The sequence below is a fragment of the Schistocerca gregaria genome, chromosome 1 (genome assembly GCF_023897955.1).
Source record: "Schistocerca gregaria isolate iqSchGreg1 chromosome 1, iqSchGreg1.2, whole genome shotgun sequence".
NCBI lineage: Eukaryota > Metazoa > Arthropoda > Insecta > Orthoptera > Acrididae > Schistocerca > Schistocerca gregaria.
In genome coordinates, this window is record NC_064920.1 from 852,818,020 (window position 1) to 852,841,035 (window position 23,016).

At 39.1% G+C, this 23,016-nt stretch overlaps 1 protein-coding gene across 1 annotated transcript in view; it reads right to left on the reverse strand.

Moving 5' to 3' along the window:
* Window positions 1-23,016, reverse strand: part of LOC126278069 (uncharacterized) — a 381,643-nt gene that overhangs the window by 1,377 nt on the left and 357,250 nt on the right. The window lies entirely within an intron of this gene.

A 23,016-nucleotide genomic window follows, 5' to 3' on the forward strand; every position in this document is an offset into this window, starting at 1 on the left:
AAACACTCAATTAGACGTATAAGTCACAAAAGAAACTGACACACAACTGAGTGTGTTGACAGCATAATCCTTATGGATGGGACTCTAATATTCTTGGGGATATCCTTACATGTAATAATGGTATTGTATTGTTAATAATATTGTTTTAAGATCATTTAATCATTTGTGCACAAAGATACTAACTGGTATTGGACAAGTCAACTGTTAATGAGATGGTGTGTGATGATACAGCATGAACTGATGTGACGTTTATAAACTGTGTGTGTATTAGACACATACATACATTTACCTGTATAAGAACTGTAAGCGAACACATATGGGCTACACTGGTAAGCCCTATTAGTTATTCCAATTCAAACTAATTACATATCAAAAAATGGTGTGTACATCAATACTGTAACCACACCTACTCACCTCTTAAGATATAAAAGTTACTCTAGTTAGCAAAGTGAAAGGATATTTACAGTTATTACAAAATTTTGATGACCATAGTACACAGCTTCAACTATTGTACCAAAGTCAAAAACTTGAAAATTGACTGGTGTTCACAACTCGTACTACACTAGGCAGAAATTGCCTTACATGATATTCCAGTTCTGCATATTAACAAATATTATTTATACTGTAAAAACTTTTGAGGAGGTACAAGGAAACAGATATTTTAAATATTATAAAATAATTATATATTATCTGCCATGCATGGAGTGGGCCATTCTGCCAGAGGGTTGTACTCTCATAGTCATCATGTTACCGGTAGTCCATTTTTTTCTTGTGATACATGAATAGAGGTCTTGATTCATGATTGCCAGTTCATTGGCAGTGTCTAACATTTTATGTTTGAAAATCGTGTGAAACTTCTATTAGAAAATTTCAGTGGATGCACTGGCAAAGAGCAAAAATTCAGATAAACAGCAGGAGTTCAAATGGATGACAAGCAAACAAATAAAAATGACAAGAGACTACTAGACTGTTGCAAAAATACTGATCTTGAAATCGTGACTACAAAATTAATTAGACCTGCAGACAAATCTAAAACATGTAAATCTCTGAGCCCCCTTTTAAGTGAGTTTTAGATAGACTATGTTGCTATACACAATAAGAAAGCCAAAGAAGTATTCAACATACAAACAAGAAAGGGAGTTTTTGAGTAAGACCACCATCTCCTGAAAATAAAAATTAGTCTTCAACCTAGCAGAAGAAAAAACAAAAGAACAAAATCAAATGATCCAGAGTACCTGAAAATCAACAAGCAAGAAATTCTTTAGGAAATTAGGCAATACAATATCGCAAATTGCAAAGGAGTGGCTAATGTTCTGAAAAACATTTTGAGATTTGGCTAAAGCCCAGGAAAGGAAAAACACAGGTAGTGGAACATTGCCTATGGTTGGCAATAAAAGAGAGAATATAAACACACAAAACTTTTAGTAGCAACAAAACACTAGAAAAGTGGTGGGAATTTTTAACCCTCTGTTGCCCACACTGTTGTAAAATGTGCTACAGTAGCAGTTTTTATACCTTATCAATACCTTAATTTTGCACTACTGTAGTAATGTATTCCAGTGTTGAAGCTTACTCGATAATGTTAAAATGGCTCCCATTCCTTTGTTTACCTTTCCCAATTTGTTTTCTCAACTGTAAACAATGAGGTGTTGGATGTTGTAGAAAGTACAATGCAAACCTGCTGTTGTCATAGTTGCAAGCTCTCTTCCAGCCGTCAACATGCAGAGGTAAGTTTAACAACAAGTAAAATACACTTATTCATTGTTATATCTTTTGGTTATACTGGCAAGTGAATTTATTTATTCCTTTTGATACTTTGTTTCAGTTCAAAGGGCTTACCATAGGAGGAAATTTGCAAACTACTCAAAGTTAGTATGAAGTCTATGCAGACTTTTCATATTTTGGGGACAAGTGATGCAGATTTGAGTGATACAACCAGTGAATGTGAGGACCATGACAGCAAATCTGAACTGCAAGGTGAGAATGGTGATTCCAGCACATTTTGCATATGCATTATTTGGCATAAATACCATGAATGCACCTGGGCTCTGCAGTAGTTGTTCACTCACCTGAAGATGGTCAGATATCCCTGGCAGAATGTCAATGCGATAATAATAATAATAATAATAATAATTTTATTGTCTTTAAGTCATTACAGCAATAGACAAAGTCATACACATAATACAATACAGTACAGTACATGCTATAAAAGAACAGAATTGTTAAGAACTTTACAGTTTAATATCACAGTCATGAAATCCTTTATATTGTAGAATTGGTTTACAACTAACCAGTCATAAAGTGCTTGTTTGTATTGTTGCTCTGGTAAATTTTGTATAGCTTGTGGAAGTATGTTAAATAATTTGTGGCCCATAAGTTCATAACTGTTAACTTATTTTGACAGTCTGTGGTAGGGCATATAGATAGAGCTGTTTGTCCTAGTGCTGTAACAATGTATATTTGCCCTGTGTTTTACTTTAGGTAAGTTCTTTTTTGTGTAGATTAAAACATAATAAATATATAGGTTTATAACTGTCATGATTTTTTGTTGAGTAAACAAAGGTTTACAATGAGCCTTGTATGGTGAGCCTGTAATTATCCTAATACACTCCTGGAAATGGAAAAAAGAACACATTGACACCGGTGTGTCAGACCCACCATACTTGCTCCGGACACTGCGAGAGGGCTGTACAAGCAATGATCACACGCACGGCACAGCGGACACACCAGGAACCGCGGTGTTGGCCGTCGAATGGCGCTAGCTGCGCAGCATTTGTGCACCGCCGCCGTCAGTGTCAGCCAGTTTGCCGTGGCATACGGAGCTCCATCGCAGTCTTTAACACTGGTAGCATGCCGCGACAGCGTGGATGTGAACCATATGTGCAGTTGACGGACTTTGAGCGAGGGCGTATAGTGGGCATGCGGGAGGCCGGGTGGACGTACTGCCAAATTGCTCAACACATGGGGCGTGAGGTCTCCACAGTACATCGGTGTTGTCGCCAGTGGTCGGCGGAAGACGCACGTGCCCGTCGACCTGGGACCGGACTGCAGCGACGCACGGATGCACGCCAAGACTGTAGGATCCTACGCAGTGCCGTAGGGGACGCACCGCCACTTCCCAGCAAATTAGGGACACTGTTGCTCCTGGGGTATCGGCGAGGACCATTCGCAACCGTCTCCATGAAGCTGGGCTACCGTCCCGCACACCATTAGGCTGTCTTCCGCTCACGCCCCAACATCGTGCAGCCCGCCTCCAGTGGTGTCGTGACAGGCGTGAATGGAGGGACGAATGGAGACGTGTCGTCTTCAGCGATGAGAATCGCTTCTGCCTTGGTGCCAATGATGGTCGTATGCGTGTTTGGCGCCGTGCAGGTGAGCGCCACAATCAGGACTGCATATGACCGAGGCACACAGGGCCAACACCCGGCATCATGGTGTGGGGAGCGATCTCCTACACTGGCCATACACCTCTGGTGATCGTCGAGGGGACACTGAATAGTGCACGGTACATCCAAACCGTCATCGAACCCATCGTTCTACCATTCCTAGACCGGCAAGGGAACTTGCTGTTCCAACAGGACAATGCACGTCCGCATGTATCCCGTGCCACCCAACGTGCTCTAGAAGGTGTAAGTCAACTACCCTGGCCAGCAAGATCTCCGGATCTGTCCCCCATTGAGCATGTTTGGGACTGGATGAAGCGTCATCTCACGCGGTCTGCACGTCCAGCACGAACGCTGGTCCAACTGAGGCGCCAGGTGGAAATGGCATGGCAAGCCATTTCACAGGACTACATCCAGCATCTCTACGATCGTCTCCATGGGAGAATAGCAGCCTGCATTGCTGCGAAAGGTGGATATACACTGTACTAGTGCCGACATTGTGCATGCTCTGTTGCCTGTGTCTATGTGCCTGTGGTTCTGTCAGTGTGATCATGTGATGTATCTGACCCCAGGAATGTGTCAATAAAGTTTCCCCTTCCTGGGACAATGAATTCACGGTGTTCTTATTTCAATTTCCAGGAGTGTAGCTTTCATTTGCAGCAATAGTATATCATGCACACAAGTGGAGTTTCCCCATAAAATAATGCCATATAATATGATGCTTTAGAAAAATGAGTAGTAAGATACTCTAACACAATTTTTAGGTATACAGTGCATTCATCGCCTTAAAAAATAGATTATCCTAGACAATTTACCACTAATATATTTAATATGTGGATTCCAAGAAAGTTTATCATCCAAATATACCCCCAAAAATTTAACACAACTAGGATCATCTGATGGAAACTTGTCTTTTAAACTAAATACCATCTGCTGGGTTTTGCTTTCATTAAGCAAGAACCTATTTGCTTTAAACCAGAGTGAAGCTTGCTCAATTGTCTCTCTAACACATGTTTTAAGGCTATTAAGATCATTACTGCTGTTCAGAAAAGTTGTATCATCAGCATAGAGTACTGTTCTGGATTTAATAAATGATGGCAGGCCATTTATCATTATTAGGAAAAGGAAAGGGCCCAGCACGGATCCCTGTGGAAACCTACCTTAACTTGTTCTATACTAGACATTTCTTTCCCAACACAGACGGCTTGCTTACGGTTTTGTAAATATGATCTTAATAGCTTAACACCATAAAAGTCCATTTTTTCGAGTAGTGGTGTATGTTCTACACAGTAGAAGGTGTTGCTTAGGTCACAAAAAGTCACTTGAGCAAAGCATTTATCTTCAAATACTTGATGGATGTATTTAACAACATTGTCTATGGCATCAATGGTTGGCAGGTTTTTCCTAAAGCCATACTGTGATCCACTTATTAATCCTATGTCATCAAAGTAAACAGATAATTATTGGTAAATTATGCATTCTAGAACCTTTTAAAAAACTGGGACTATGGATATTGCTCTGTAACTTGAGACAGAATTTTCATCTCCTTTTTTATGTACTGGAACTACCCTAGACAGTTTAAGCTCAGCAGGGAAAAAACCCTCCAGTATACACTTGTTTACACAGTATGTTAGGGGGTACACTATACAGTCTATTACTTTCTTCAGCATGTTACAAAACAGGTCATATATGTCTACACTGTCTGATGATTTTAACTGCTTCACTATTCTTAACACAAAACCAGGTGAGACCTCAGAAAAATTGAAGGTACTTGTGTTTGTTGATGGCCTTGCAATATTTTTTGACAGTAACTGTGATGAGCTGATTTCAGGTTTAATTATAGCACTTCCTACTTTCTCAACTGATTTAATAAAAAAGTCATTAAATTCCCGGGGAGAGATACTAATTTTTCACTTCTTTTATCTTTGGTGACACTATTTATTAGAGTCCATGCTGCTCTGCACTTATTGGTGGATTTTTCAATACTTCTGCGATTGTGTGCTTGTTTGGTTTCCACAATTGCTTTTTTGTGCTCATTCCTAGATCTAACATAGGATAATTTAGCATGGTTGGTTTTCAGATTTTTATAAATATTGTACAACAACATAACTTGATTTTTCATAGTATACAGCTGTTTTGTATACCATGTATTTTGTCTATTTGGAACTTTTGCTTTTAGGACTCTGTCAGTTACTTTGCATTTCTTTATTGGTATGCAGTCATTAAAGTGTCCCAAAAATGCTTTGAAAAACATATCAAATAGTACCTTTGCTGGCAGATAATTGCTTAGAGTATAATGTGTCTCATCATAACACAGGGCAAACCAATCTCTGTTAGAAAGGGACATACGTAACCTGCCAATTTTTTCATCTGTGACTGGTCTAGTGACCACAACTTCTGGGACAAGCTTATTTACATTACTATTATCAAGAGGGAACCTACTTGTATAATTTAAAGATACTGAATCATGATCAGAATATGGAAATACTGTCACAAAACATGATTCTTCTGTTGTTTTAAAATTTACAAAAATATTGTCAAGACATGCATGTTCTCTTGTAGGCTTGTTATTGACTGAATGTAAGTTGCACTGTCTTAGTAGGTTTTGGAGTTCAGTGACAGTACGTTTTTGTGTTGTGACATTGAATTCAGCATTCACATCTCCACCTATCACAATATCATATTGTATCAATCTAGTATCTGTAAGTAAATGTAACAGCAGGTCCAGTTTTTCTAAAAATACACTCCTGGAAATTGAAATAAGAACACCGTGAATTCATTGTCCCAGGAAGGGGAAACTTTATTGACACATTCCTGGGGTCAGATACATCACATGATCACACTGACAGAACCACAGGCACATAGACACAGGCAACAGAGCATGCACAATGTCGGCTCTAGTACAGTGTATATCCACCTTTCGCAGCAATGCAGGCTGCTATTCTCCCATGGAGACGATCGTAGAGATGCTGGATGTAGTCCTGTGAAACGACTTGCCATGCCATTTCCACCTGGCGCCTCAGTTGGACCAGCGTTCGTGCTGGACGTGCAGACCGTGTGAGACGACGCTTCATCCAGTCCCAAACATGCTCAATGGGGGACAGATCCGGAGATCTTGCTGGCCAGGGTAGTTGACTTACACCTTCTAGAGCACGTTGGGTGGCACAGGATACATGCGGACGTGCATTGTCCTGTTGGAACAGCAAGTTCCCTTGCCGGTCTAGGAATGGTAGAACGATAGGTTCGATGACGGTTTGGATGTACCGTGCACTATTCAGTGTCCCCTCGACGATCACCATAGGTGTCCGGCCAGTGTAGGAGATCGCTCCCCACACCATGATGCTGGGTGTTGGCCCTGTGTGCCTCGGTCGTATGCAGTCCTGATTGTGGCGCTCACCTGCACGGCGCCAAACACGCATACTACCATCATTGGCACCAAGGCAGAAGCGACTCTCATCGCTGAAGACGACACGTCTCCATTCGTCCCTCCATTCACGCCTGTCGCGACACCACTGGAGGGGGGCTGCACGATGTTGGGGCGTGAGCGGAAGACGGCCTAACGGTGTGCGGGACGGTAGCCCAGCTTCATGGAGACGGTTGCGAATGGTCCTCGCCGATACCCCAGGAGCAACAGTGTCCCTAATTTGCTGGGAAGTGGCGGTGCGGTCCCCTACGGCACTGCGTAGGATCCTACGGTCTTGGCGTGCATCCATGCGTCGCTGCGGTCCGGTCCCAGGTCGATGGTCACATGCACCTTCCGCCGACCACTGGCGACAACATCGATGTGCTGTGGAGACCTCATGCCCCACGTGTTGAGCAATTCAGCGGTACGTCCACCTGGCCTCCCGCATGCCCACTATACGCCCTCGCTCAAAGTACGTCAACTGCACATACGGTTCACATCCACGCTGTCGCGGCATGCTACCAGTGTTAAAGACTGCGATGGAGCTCCGTATGCCACGGCAAACTGGCTGACACTGACAGCGGCGGTGCACAAATGCTGCGCATATAGCGCCATTTGACGGCCAACACCGCGGTTCCTGGTGTGTCTGCTGTGCCATGGGTGTGATCATTGCTTGTACAGCCCTCTCGCAGTGTCCGGAGCAAGTATGGTGGGTCTGACACTCCGGTGTAAATGTGTTCTTTTTTCCATTTCCAGGAGTGTATATTGGTTATACCCTTAGGTGACCTGTACAGGGAAATTACAACTAACTTAAAACTGTCTATTACTATACCAGCAGCTTGTGGCGGTACACCCAAAAATTATTAGAAGAAGAAATGTGGCAGGAAGATCTCAGAAGTTACAAATGGACGGTGATGATGTACGGGATATGACATGTGTTGCAGTTCGTTATTGAAATAGAGAAAGTTGCCTCCTACAGGTGAGAGTATTAAAATCCTAAATGTAAACTGCCAAAGCATTAGCAACAAAGTGCCAGAGTTTGAAGTGGTCATGAAAAGCAATGAAGCTTGCATGACACTAAGTACAAAAAGCTGGCTGCAACCTGAAATTGATAGCAGTGAGATTTTGGGAAAAGTTTAATTGTATATTGAGGAGACAGGCAACTGGGAAATAGAGGTGCTGTATTTGCCACAGTAGACAGAAACTCAGATCCACCGAGACAGAAACTGAAGCTATATGTATGATTGTTTGAGCAAGACTCAATATTATCAGAGGGCATAAAATGATAGTTGGATACTTCTATTGCCCACCAGATTCAGTGCTTGATGTAACTGAAAACTGAAGAGGAAATCTCAGTTCACTTGTACCTAAGCTCCTCAGTCATACTATATTCATCAGTGGATACTTTAATCATCCAAAAATTAACTGGCAAAATTAGCACTATGTTAGTGGTGAGCATGATGACACATCCTGTGAAACATCACTAAATGTCTTCTCTGAAAACTACCTAGAACAGATAGTTAGGAACTCCACTCATAATGGTAATGTCTTAGATCTAATGGGAACAGATAGACCTGACCCCTTTCAGGATTTACAGATCAATACTGGTTCCAGAGACCATGATGTGGTTGTGGAACAACAATTACCAAAGTACAAAGTACAACTAAAACAAGAAGAAAGATATATATATGTTCAGTAAACTAGATAAAATATCAATAGAATCATATCTCAGTGAGGAACTTGAAACTTTCAGCATGGGACAGGAGCATATACAGAAACAACGGCTCACATTTAAAAGAATAGTTTACCATGGACTGGATGGACGTATACCCAGTACAACAGTTCATAATTGGAGGGAACCTCCCTGGTATATGATCACTGTAAATAAACTTCTAAAAAAACAGAGATTACTGCATAATAAGTGTAAAAGAAAGCATAGGACTATAGATAGAGGGTTGCTGAATGAAGTACATTTGGGTATCAAGAGAACAATGCATGATGCCTTCAGCGACTACCATAGCACAATACTACCAATAATATTTCAAAAAACCTAAAGAAATTCTGGTCATATGTAAAGACTGCAGTGGAGTGTAGAATAACAGCAGTGACTGCCATTTGGAAATGAACATTGTCACTTTCAAGAAGTTGTTCACTGAACAATTCTTGTCATACCTTGCTTTGAAGTCAGTTATCATTCAGCTGTTACACAGAAATGAACAAGTACGAGCACTAGGAAAGGGGATTTTGGCTGAAAAATAGAAATATTCTGGACAATATAAGCTAGACTAGTGCTCAACTCCTGTAGATCAGTAATATATAAAAGTCAGGTGACAGAATGTACAAATTTGACTCTCTTGAATGTGAATGTGGTCACACAGTTTTGTGATTACCCACATGTCACTGTCAGTATAAACCAACAAGATAAGTTTGAACACAAGTTACAAGCTATATGGGGAAACAACATGACATTCGACATAACAGACACTGAAACACTTGTGCATGAAGCAATAGCAGTATGGACAGACTGTGGGTGGCACACTGAAAAGTTCCGGAAAAACAACTTTGACAGGGAGGGAAGATGGTTAAAAGCCTTGAACCTATCATCATAAATTTATTTTCAGGTGATTCAGACATGGACACATATAGCAGATGGTATTATGATGCAGAGTTTGGAACAAAGGAAAGTCATGATCTTTCTTGGTTTTAAAGATTCATGGTTTAAAAATGTTTTTGTCAACATATCAACTGCGTACACAGTACATGAGAACTTCCTTACTTTCACTGATTAGGAATAAGTAGCCTATAAAGTATTCAGACTATAATGTTCAACACATTGCCCAAGGAGAAGTTAAGCTCTAATTAATTGCGAGAATGTGGCCAGATAAATACGTCAAAAAATCCAATATTTTGGCACATAAATTTCTGTCATTCTCAAGGCATGAATTGTAAAGTGCTTTAAATTGAAATGGAGGGTAACCAATCAAGATTTGGTGGTTTTTGATGTTATTTATCAGCATTCTATTGAGCTATTCACAGAAGATGGTTAATTGTCAGCTCGTTCAATGGATCATAAATGTGTTCTCGCAAAGTAACATCAAACAAATTAGTTTAAACCCAGAATGCCTGTTGACACCAAAAAACATGACAACATACTGTCAATTTTTATGATAGTTCTTTTGCACTAGTCATTGCTGCCACTAATTCTTTTTATGCATAGTGACTTACACTGAACTGCAGTGTCATGCACTAACATATATGCATTATATACATTTAAAAAAAATTATATGAAGTAGAAGCAGTTGTCAAATGAATATAATGATCTCTGTTCGAGTCTGAAGTTTATTACATTTCTATCTATAATGGGCCTACAATCAAATCACAATAAATATCAATTATTGCAACCATTTTCTACATTCTTGTCATCTGACAATTGTCATTTTGAGAACAATTATACTTGACATCTTCACAAAGCTGCATCTGCTTTTCTTGCCTTATGACATCACATAGACAATTGTTGTGGAGCAGTGGACTCAACCTCAAGATGTGAAATACAATTTTTCTTATGTAGATGGCTGATTGAAATAAGTTTTAAATTCCCTCATAGATTTGAACATGTAATACAATGTACCACAGGCAAATGAACCTGATTGTTGTCTGCACTGACACACTTTGGGAACATGGAACTTGCTCACTCTTTGCCATCATGCATGCACAAAACTCATTCCCTCCATGCTTTCCAATTGTTCTATGGAACTGCCATCCCGCATGACACAGGCTATAGTTGTTAATAATAGTAAAATGAACATTTTAACCTACATTACTGTCAACTGTGCTTATTGAAAATGTATTACATTTTTTGGTTTTACATATTTTGGTTTAAGTATTTCAATAGCATCATTAATTATGGAATGGAGTTTACACATTCAATATTATGTTTCTCTATTCTAAGATAAATCTCATAATGTGACCTACTTCTTTGAATAATATGATAACACCTTAATGTAGCAAGTAGAAATTTGTGTTTCATGCAATTAAATGCTATTGAAAAGTCACAGAATATAACAAAAGGATATCAATTCTCATTTACCTCTACTAGCTGTCCATTTGTAAGATCTTGCATTGTGATCTCTGTACAAAATCCTTTATGAAAAACAAACTGAAAGGCAGGTAATAAATTCTGCTTAAGATAAATGAGTCAGTAGTCTATCAAGAGCACATTCTCAAAAGGCTGAGGACAATATATTTCGTGACTGAGCCTGAGGCACCAAAATTAAACAATAGTATGAAAAGAGCACTTGCTACTCACCCTACAGTGGAGATGCTGAGTCACAGATTGTCAGAAAAAAGGCTTTCAGAAAGTGAGCTTCTCACTAACAATGCCTTTGTAAGAAATAGACAACATACATACATACATACACTGATGCAAATACAACTCACACACACATGACTACAGACTCTGGCTGCTGAGACCAGACTGTAAGCAGCAGTGCATTTAGGAGAGGCAACTGAGTGGTGAGAGTAAGGAGGAGGCTGGGTTGGGGAGTGGCAGCAGGGCAGAAGTAAGGACTTTAAAAAGTCCTGCATGACAGAATTTTCGAGGGTGAGACATTTGGAAAGCACTGATACTTCTGTGGGCTAAGGTTAAGGCTTTTGGAGGAAAGGCTCATGACTGTGTTTGAGCTCATTGTATCTTCACGCCAATCACGGTTGGTTTTTGGCCTTCACTATTGGCCTACTCCCTCAGATTTCATATTACTTCCCTTTACTTCACCTGTTTCATCCTTTTTGTGATTTTTCCCACATGTTTGCGTGTATTTTTGCCAATTTTTTTCGACATGCTTCTATATTATTTAGGTATTTTTACATATTTTTATCCATCGCCATGGAACCTTCCAATCTGCATCAATGCAGCCAAGTTTCCTTATCCCTAGCCAGAACTCAGTGATACATATTGTTCCTAAGTTTTGCTCATGGCGTCCCACCAAATGGCCTTAATATCAAATTTCCCATCAGCAGCTGCCACCCTACCTTCTACAATGACTTCCCTCTGTTCAGATTCCACCAGTTGTTAGCACTCACCAATATAGTCCTGCAAAACCATCTCAATCAGGCCCAAACCTTGCAGTATCTTCTCTCCATCCACAAAATTCTTCTGCTATGCAATCCAAAATTCCTGGATCCCATATCACACACTGATTCTCTTGCCCTCCTGGAACTAGAACAACATGCACAATGTCACCTCAAAAAACCCTCCATCCTATTCACTTCCTACTTCTGCCTTGGACTAGCACTGTCAACCACCTCTGCAACAACCTCCAAACCTCCCCCATATCCCCTCATGGCTGACAAACCCAGACCTACTATATCTACCCCACTCACAAAACCTCCTCCCATCAGCATACAGAATCCAGAAACTAAACAGACCTAAAACACAGTCATGAACCTTTCCTTCAAAAGCCTTAGTGCCACAGAATTATCAGTCCTTTCCAAAGGTTCACCTTTTGCCCCACTCCCAAATTCAATCACACAGGACTTGTTAAAGATCTTCCCTCCTTCTCCTGGTCCCTAAAGTGGAAACAATTTCTCACCAGTAATCTTACGAATCAGACTCAACAAAAGACCAATATTGAACACAGCTTGAATCCTTCCAACAATGATCCAACCCCACTGCTCTCAGTCACAGCCTGTTAACTTCCCAGAATTTCTTAACCTCGATCCTTGTCTCACTGTCATTCTGCAAATCATTCAACATGCAAACCAACCTTACATCCACAGGAAAATCCACAATTCACCACCTAAAAACAGATTCTGACTTTACAACCCGATCTGCTGACAAAGGTTCCACTACTGTTGTTTTGAACACAAGCTTTATTTGGCAGAAGGACTACACCAGCTGCCAGATTCATCCACCTACAGACCCTGCCACAGTGACCCCATTTCAGAAATCCTGTAGGATCTCGAGCCCCTCCTCAAATCCTCACGCACACCCCAGAACCTCTCCTCGGAGTCCATCTCTCCCCTCACCCATATCACTCCCTGCATCCCTACCATCTACATGCTTCCTGAAGTCCATAAATCCAAACACCTAGGACACCCCCATTGTAGCCAGTTGCTGTGCCCCCACTGGGAGAACCTCTGCTCTCCTAGACCAACACCTGCAGCTTATTACCTGCAACCTACCCCCAGTACAAAAGATATCTACCATTTCCTCCACTGACTCTCCACAGTTCCTGTTCATTTATCACATGGTGACCTATTGATGTCACCTCCTTTTACACCATCATCCACAATGCCCTTACGGTTGTTGCACACTATCTTTCCTAATGTCTGATAGATTCTAAACCTATAAGCTCCTTCCTAGTTGTCACGACCAACTGCATCCTCAGCTGCAATTACTTCTCCTTTAAAGGCATTACCCACAAACAAATCCAGTGTACAGTTATGGGCACTCAAATGGCACCATTCTATGCCAACATATTCAGGGGCCATCTAAAGAGATCCTTCGTAAAGACCAATACTCCCAAACCCCCTCACCTCAGATTCATTGATGTCATCTTCATGATCTGGATCAAAAGTGAGGACATATTATCCACATTCGTGCAGAACCTCAACACTTTCTTCCCCATTTGTTTCACAAGCCATCTTCCTCAATGTTGACGTCCATCTCAAAGGTTTCACCATAACCTCTGACCATATCAAACGTACCAACCACCAGCAATACCTCCACTTCAACAGCTGCCTCCTGTTTCACACCAAGAAGTCCCTTTCCTATAGCCTAGCCATAAGTGGCCATTGCCTCTGCAGTGATGAGTAATCCCTCTCAAAATATAGCAAGGTTCTCAGTGAGGCCTTCACAGACTGTAATTACACTCTCAAACTAGTACAAAAACAGATCTTCAGTGCCTTATCTCTTCAGTCACCCACCGTCTCCCAAAGTCCCACTGTCCAGCCACAGAGATCACTCCCCTTGTGACTCAGTACCACCCAGGACTGGAGCAACTGAATCACATTCCTTGCCAGGGTTTTGGCTACCTCTCATCATGCCCTGAAATGAGGGATGTCCTATGCACTATCCTTCCAATCCCTCCTGCTAGTGCTATTCTGCTTCCCATTGAATTTACACAATATCCTTGACCATTCCTATGCAATCTATGCACCCAACCCCTTGTCTCATGGCTCCTATCCCTGTAATAGACTAAGATGCTAGATTTTCCCCACACATACTCCCACCACAATTTGCTACAGTATGGCCACAAGCATCAGTTATTCTATCAAAGGCAGGACTAGCTCTGAAACCGATCGTATGATCTACAAGTAAAATTTGCAACCACTGTGCTGCATTCTATGATAGCATGACAATCAGCAAGCTGTTTGCGTGAATGGAAACTGGCAAACTGTAGCTTAAACACTGCTGGGCCACCCCATTGCTGAGTGTGCCACTTAACATGACATTATTCATTTTCATGACAGCTTCACAGTCTGTGCCATCCAGATCCTTCCCACCAATATCAGCTTTTCTGAACTGCATAGGTGGGAATCTCCCTGCAATATATCTTATATTCCTGTAGCCCTGCTGGCCTCAACCATCATTAGTCATTGTCCTCACCACTGTTCTCAATTTTTACTTCTCTCCTTTTCTGCTACCCCTCCTCTCCCCTCCCTACCCCCCCCCCCCCCCCCTCCATCTCTCCACCTCACACTGCACTTTACCGTCCTCCATCCCTCAGACCTTCCACTCACTATTCCAGCCTCCTCCTTACCTGCACCACCCAGTTGCGTCTCCTATCATGTGCTGCTGCTTGCAATCTGTCTTCAGCAGCCAGAGACTGTGGTCATGCGTGAGTGTGTGTGCATGGTTTCCGGTGAAGGTCTTGTTGGCCTAATGTTCACTTTCTCACAGTCTTTTTGTTGTGTCTACCTGCAACTCTGTATCTAACTGGTGACCTCCCTGTTTGGTCCCCTCCCCCAGATCAACCACCCAACCAACTCAGCATCTTGACTGTAAGGTGTGTAACAATTACACTTTTCATAATATTTTTACGTTCCATCTTAGATTTTCCATTGTTATAATTAATTGCTGATGTGAAATGTAGACAGCTTTTCTGAACTGCATAGGCAAGATGGCAGCGTGAATAGATATACTAATAAACTGATCCATGGAAAATTACGAGTTTTTAAATCCTGTGTGTGTAAAATGTAGCAAGAAGGTGAAATACGGTGTTAAATTATGTTCGTGGTCACAGAAATGGATCCATCATCAATGTTTAAATGCCTTAGAAGAAAAAAACATGACCTGTGACTGTGTAAATGTGCACTGTAACTATCGTTATATCGTGTTTTTACAAACAGAATGAGAAGAAGAATGCACGACTTCTTCATTAAAATACGATCTTATATTAGCTAAACTATATGTAGAGAAGCTTGAATCCGTGATAGATAGTGTACAGAAGCTGGAAGAAGTGATAGACCATTCAAAGTGTAGTGAAATGGTTGTAAACTAACAAAATGGTAACTTTATTAGGCCTAAAAAGTTTTGTCATGTTAATCGTAACGAAAACAACTTCCATCTCCCAGAAGCAAATAAGTTTGAATTTTTCAGGTGTGATGAATATGAAATATGTGAAAAGAGCCAAAGAAAGGAAGTACTTTCATCAAATGCAGCGACCACAAATCATTTCAGTAGGCCTACAAACTCCTGTAATAACAAGAAAGAAAATACCAGAAAATACATGGAACATACTAATCATCCAAACAAGATAACTACTGATATAGGTAAGAAGAACAAAGAAGATATTTTCATACTTTCAGACAATCATGGAAAGGGCTAACTGACATTTTGTGTAACATGCAAACTATGTTCAAGGTTAGTGGAATAACGAAACCGGGTGCCCCTTTATGTGAAGTTTTAAAAAACTGTGAACATTCTTTGAAGCCAGGAAGCAACTGTTTAATAATAGGTGGTGCTAATGATGTTTATAGGAACAAGGGCACACTCGCCACAAGAGCCCTAAGAAGTACATTAAAGAAAATTACAGATGTTAACTTCTTCATTGCCAGTAGGCCTATCCCACAAAGACATGATGTTATAGAACAATCCTGTGTCAACAAAGAAATGATAGTTACTAATAGGAAATTTGAGAAAATCTGCCTAAGTCTCCCAAATGCCACATATGTGGACGTACCTTCCACAGAGAGAAGTCATTTCACCAGGCATGAGCTTCACAGAAATAAACTCGGAAAATCATTCATAAGTCGAGAAATCCTTAATGCAGTGAAGGCAGTTAAGGACAAGAATAGCATGACCATACCACTTCCACCACCAAACACAGCAACTAGAATCTCCACTCTCCTCAAAAGCAGCTGAGATAAATGATTCAACTAGCTTCAGCAGAAGCAGCTACACACTATGCAACTGCGTCATTAACAAGAAAAAAAAATGCCTGATGTTGCAGCAGTCAACGACCTTTCATCAGTAGTGGCCCCTCCTCAGTCTTCAACAGTGAAAGACTTTTCACCAGCTTCACCATCATCAGCAGTAACAGAAGCAAACAGAAGAAGCACAAGAATCAGGAAACTTACAACTCTACAGGATTTTTGGTACCCGGCCTCAGTTACAAGACTAACATAAGGCAGATACCTTCAGATACGATAACTTCCAAATTTTGTGTATCACTGAACACTGGTGAAAGGGAAGGAAATTGAACACATTGCATTAGCCTCATACGACCTGGGCTACTATAGCAGAATCTCAATTAATGGTGAAGGTTCATGTATCTATGTAAAAAAAGGTATGTCATTTAAAGTTAGATATGATCTTTTAGATCTAGGTGAGGACAAACATTTTGAACTTTCCACTGATGAAATAATAAGACCTGGCATAGCAAAAAAATTAGTCCTATTTTGTGTGTACCGCTCTCCCAGTGGAGACATTGATATATTCTTCTCAGAACTGAATCAAAGCTTAGAAAAGGTTTCTGGAACAAAAGCAAATGTAATTATCTGTGGTGACTTAAACATCAATATGATGAAGCCTGATAAGGCTAGCAACATATATGTGAATATTCTAAGCTGTTATGGAATATCCTCCCTTGTTAATTGTCCAACTAGAATAACAAAAGAATCTTCTTCAATTATAGATCATGTAGCTACAGATACTGATAGTAAAAAAATGTCATATTGTTGTCCAAAACCTGGGCCTATCAGACCACCTCTGCCAGATCTTAAAAATTAACTTTCATGTAGAAACTCCTCCTAAACTGTGTACATACAAAAGAATGTTTTCCATATCAGCTCTGTATGAGTTTAAATTCCAGCTAGAATATGAAGATTGGGGGGAAGTATATGCAGAAACTAATGCAAATCAGAAATTTATCAAGTTCGTGTCAATTTTTAAACTCAGATTTTAAGAGATGTTTCCCAAAACTCTTTATCAAATTAAAACTACAAAGAGAAATCAGTGGGTGACTACAGATATCAAAAAATCCTCAGAAACTCTTAGATATCTCAACTTCATAAAACATAATCACTCTAACCCAGAAGTTATGCAGTTCTACAAAAAGTACAGGAAAATATACAGAAAAGTGCTGCTAGCCTCAAAAAAACTTTCAAACAACAAAATATTACTTCAAGCTGAAAACAAGAGCAAAGCAGCCTAGAACATTGTCAAACAGGAAACATCTAACTCTGCTAAAAAGGACCTCAATTCACATATTAAAAATAAACATGTACCAGTAGGTAACCCTAAAAAATTAGCTGGTTTTGTAAACTCATATTTCAGTAGTATTGCAAAAAAATTACAGCAGAAATTTCCAGTTACATATGATTTACCTACTCAGAACCAGCCAACGAACTGACTGAATGGTGCTCTTGGCAACTACAGAAAGGGAAGTGGCACTAGTAGTACACTAACTAAAAAATAAAACTTCAGTAGAACTTGATGAAATCCCAGTCTCAGACTCCATAAAGGGCCAATTAACAGACATAATTAATGACTCTTTCCAATTTGGATACTTTATGGAGTACCTAAAACAAACAAAAGTTATACCTATCCTTAAAAACGGAGATGTGGAAAATGTAGAGAACTACAGTCCAATTTCGATACTGTCTATCATTTATAAAATACCAGAAATACTAGTCAAAAAGAGACTGCTAAATTACCTGAATAAATATAACCTTCTTTCCAATGACGAATTTTATTTTAGAAGCACTGGACAAAGGTGAAAATGTAAGTGATATATTTTTAGACTTGTCAAAGGCCTTTGATACAGTTGACCACAAAATCTTACTTCATAAATCAGGACAAATAGGAATAAGAGGTGTGACAAAGAAGTGGTTCAAATCATACTTGGAAAACAGAGTTCAACGAGTTGAGATATCACAAGTTTCAAATAGTTCCCTTGTAAAACACCTGTCTGACCCAGAACATGTGAATATAGGCGTCCCACAGGGAAGTGTATTTGGCCCAATATTGTTTCTTACATACATTAACGACTTCCCACAAAGTATCAGACATGGAGAAAAAATACTTTTTGCTGATAACAGCAACATAGTAATAACAGGTGAAAATCCTACACAACTCTCAGAAAGAGCAAACGAGGCTCTCAGTGATGGCCACAATTGGTCATTAAAAATAAAGTAACTCTAAATGTAAAGAAAACTAACTATATTAACTTCCAGTTGAACAAAAAACACAATGCCACTAGAATAAAAGTCAATAATAATGAATTAGAATGTGTAACAAGTACCAAATTCTTAGGGATGAATGTAGACAGCCAATTGAAATGGACAAACCATGTCAACATTTTGGCAAAGAAATTATCCACAGCTTGCTATGCTCTTAGAATCCTTGCACCGGTATGCAATAATACGTCTCTTAAAATAACGTATTACGGATAGCTATGGGATCATGTTTTGGGGAACAAGTGCCAGTAACATACAAACTGTGTTCAAAGTACAAAAAAGAGCCATAAGGATAATAACAAACAGCAACAACAGTGCCCACTGTCTATAATTATTTAGAAAGCTAGACATTCTAACTGATTCTTGTGAGTATATCTTTCGGAACATAATTTTCATTAAGAAAAATCTCAATATGTATAACACAAACAGCCTAATACATGACCATGAAACAAGAGCTTGTCACCACCTCCATCTAGATAGAAAGAACAAGACAAAGATGCAAAAAAGTATATTTTATAATGGGATAAAACTGTATAACAAATTACCACAGGAAATTAAAGAAATAAATGAGCCCCTCACTTTCAGACAAAAGCTTAAAATCTTCGTAGTAAGTAAAAGTTGTTATACTCTAAAGGAATACTTAACATAGATGTAGATTATTAGCAACATATTACATTATCATCAAAGTATGATGTAATTATAAATGTGTGTATGACTAGTTACAAAAACTACACAAAATATGAGAAATCTGTTTCATTTCAAATGTAAATGTGTGCTCATGTATTATAAACTGACAACATCCATACAATATTTATTGTTCCATGGATTAATAAATAAATAAATAAATAAATAAATAAATAAATAAAAAAGCATTAGGCAATGTTATACTAAAATATTGTAATAATTGCTCTCCTCTCCTATAAAACATTCCATTGTTCATTTAGAGGGCATATTCTTTGATGAATCAGAAATTTTTCATAAAGTATTTCTTTGTTTAAAGTGGTCTACAACTGTTGAATCAAAATATTTATAGCACCAGTAAGTAAAATAATGCAAAAGCTTTTAATGTGTTATAACTAACTCAAGAAAATTAACATAATTTTCATGAGGTCAGGTGAAAACTGTTGTTAACACAGGAGGAATATATTTGTTCAGCTGAAATTACATATCTGATGTTTATTGATCTGCAGCAACCAATGTAATGAACGTATCAGACTTATTTCTGAAACTCCTGTATTTCATTTCAAAATTTGTCTTTTGAGCCCATCACAAAATATGTCCTACGCTTCTCGTGTGTCAGTTATATAAGACTGCAAACAGTTTAAGAATGTAACACTTATTGATATTAAGGATATTACTTATAATCATCCATCTATGAATAATTTTAATTGCCCAGCAGTTTGCCATTAAGACATGGTCAGAACCTAAATGGGCTGGGCAAGACTTTGTTGACCCCAAAAAAATGTAATGCAGTGCATAGCAAATTACCTAGCTCTAGCAAGTCAGGTGACAATTCATAATCATCAGAACCAGATCAAGGAAAGCAAAGAGCTTCAGAACACAGTACATAAGAAGCACTAAACATAAAGAAAATAGGCATAGTACAAACACTGTACCTCCCCACAGCAAAAATGAACTAATTTTGGTACACATAAATGTGAAATCCTTAAGAAGAATGTTGCTGAACTCCAGTTACTCATGGGGCCAGCTGCAGTGGCCGATCGGTTCTAGGGGACTGATGGCCTCAGCTGTTAAGTCCATTGTTGCTCAGAGCCATTTGAACCATTTTTTGTTACCCATGGCAAGTAGTTACTGTAGCTCAACATTGCCTATGGTGGAGTGTCCATCTCTTTCAATAACAATAAAAATTTGGAACATTCAAAGATAGATCTCAGCAGCCTATGTGTATCAGGTGTTTTTGAAGCATCTGCTGTGGCACAACATGCTCAGAAACTCATTACTGCATCTGTATACCAAACACCAACTTCTAACAAAGAAAAATTTGCAGAAAAACTCTCTGCTTTAATTTGGAAGACTGCTAAATATAAACATTATAAAATTTCTATCACAGGATTTATTAACCTAGACAGAAGAGTAAAGAGAAAAAACGTGATTTGTTTACTACATATATTACAATCAATGAAATTTTACTACTTAAATGATAAACCAACTAGGATGGCTGCATGCCCTGACAACATGATTAGCAATGTTAGTAGATATCATCAGATTTGGAAAGTCTGGCCATGATGGCATATTGTTCAAAGTGGAAACCAGCCCACTGATAATTCCCAGACATCAAATGACTACAGAGTTGTCAATGATAAAGAATATCAAAAGAATGATAAATGAATTGAGACAAATAACATGGTCCGTTGTGTTAACCACAAAGGAAGATATTAATGAATTCTTTTCCACATTCATTTCCATCATAAGACATGCACTAGACAACAACTTCACCCTTGTTACTAAAAAATGCAATACTATCAATAATAACCACAACATACATACATGTGGTACACACCACAACTCAGTAAAATCAGGATAGTTTTACTCATGCTGAAGGGCAGAAATACTGACAGTTATGACAACGAGACCAACTGTATAACCTTAAAAAAATCTACAGGTCTGATTTAGCACAGCAAAAATCAAAGGAAATAAAAGGTATGTCTTAAATTCTAATAATTAAGTAGCTTGCAGTGTAGTGAAAAGTGAAATAAACATGGGATTGAAAGAAATCAGTATTCCAGTTAACTGTACCACCCTCAATGAATATTTTGTAAACTCTGCAACACTCTTGTATCACAAAGTGATAACGCATCTGATGCCAATCTTCTTTCTTTTGCTGTCAAAGGTAAACTACATGAAGAATTCACTAGGAGAAGAATTACTGCTACGGATATTACCAATGCTGTAAAGAAGTTGCACAGCCCCAGAACAGAGCACTACAAAGTGTTCAGCGACTATGCTCCAAATCTACCATCTAGGAAAACAGAAAGCCTATGCGTATCTTGTAAACAAAATTCTTGATTACAGCACTTTTCTTGAGTGTGTTAAAATTACAGGTACACTTCCAAAACACAAACAGGGTAACACAGCCATACCAGACAAATATAGGCAAGTATCAATGGTCTCTATAATATCTAAAATCATAGAGAGCTGCATACATACACAGATACAAGTATTCTGAGAATAATGAATTACTCAGTGAAAACCAGTTTAGATTCAGATCAAGCCAGTCAGCCATAAAAGCTATTCAATGTCCTCTGACTGCAATTCTTGATGGTTATGAAAGGAAACTGATCATCTCTGCTACCTTTACAGACTTAAGTTAAGCTTCTGATTCTGTGCCACTTGAGACTATTGCAAAAAACCATGAATACTACAGTTTTATGGACAAACCACTAAATTTATTACTATTACTTTATTACTAGAGCTGTGTCGTATAACAGCCATGACTGGACAGATTGCATCAAGATTAATGACACATACACATTTTAAAAAATATTCACAAAATTAAGACATTTATACTTAATAGAAACAATATTTGTTTGTCCATTCACTTTGGTCACTATTAAAGAATCCACCCCAATGGAGTGCTATAGGCGTTCTTTCAGGTCCTGTGCTACTCTCCTTCCTAATGTTCCTTGCGGCAGGGATTGCACTTCTTAACGCAGTGAGTTGAAAATCTCTAGGGCAACCACTGGAAAGCTGTCTTGCATTCCTGTCAGTCGACACCTGGGTGTTTCAATGCTCCTCTCTTGTTAAGGGTATTGTGATTGTGTATATCTTGCCACATGCTGAAGAATCCTTTGTTTTCTTTCACGCTGATGAGACATAAAAACACATACTGGCTGAAGACTGTCATAATTCCTAACTGCTTGAATATAGGCCTGCAGTGCTCCTGTCTTTTACTAGATGTGATTATTCTGAGAGCTCATTTCTGTAGAATTAGCACATCCTTACAACGTGCAGAATGTCCCCATAACAGTAGGACATAATTGACGTGGCTATGGAATAGGGCATAATATACTGTTATGAGATATTGGTCACTCAATACACCTTTTAACCTCCTCAGATGGTATACTACATGGGAGAGCTTGGAGCACACATACACTGTGTGTTTGTTCATTTTTAGTTTCCTATCATGAATCCCAACAGTTTGACAGGCACCATATTATCATGGCATCCAATGTTGTTAAGGGTGCATATCAGATGTTGTTTTTTCTTCATTCATTTTCATTTTATTTTTGATGAACCATTCTTTAATGTTTTGGAAGAGTACATCTGTTTCTTGGAATGATTCTGCAGCAGTTCTTCCTTTGGCAAAAAGGGTGGTGTTATCAGCAAACTGTAACTTATTGTTGTTATAACCCATATCATTGACATAAATTTGGAACAGGAGAGGCCCTATGATGAACCCTTAGGGTACTCCATGTTCCACCTTTTGTTCTTGTGATGGTGCTCCATGAATTGGTACCACTTGTCTCCAGTTTTCCAGATTAAGACTGAAAAGTTGACAGAACAACACCTCCAACATCATAACACTTCAAT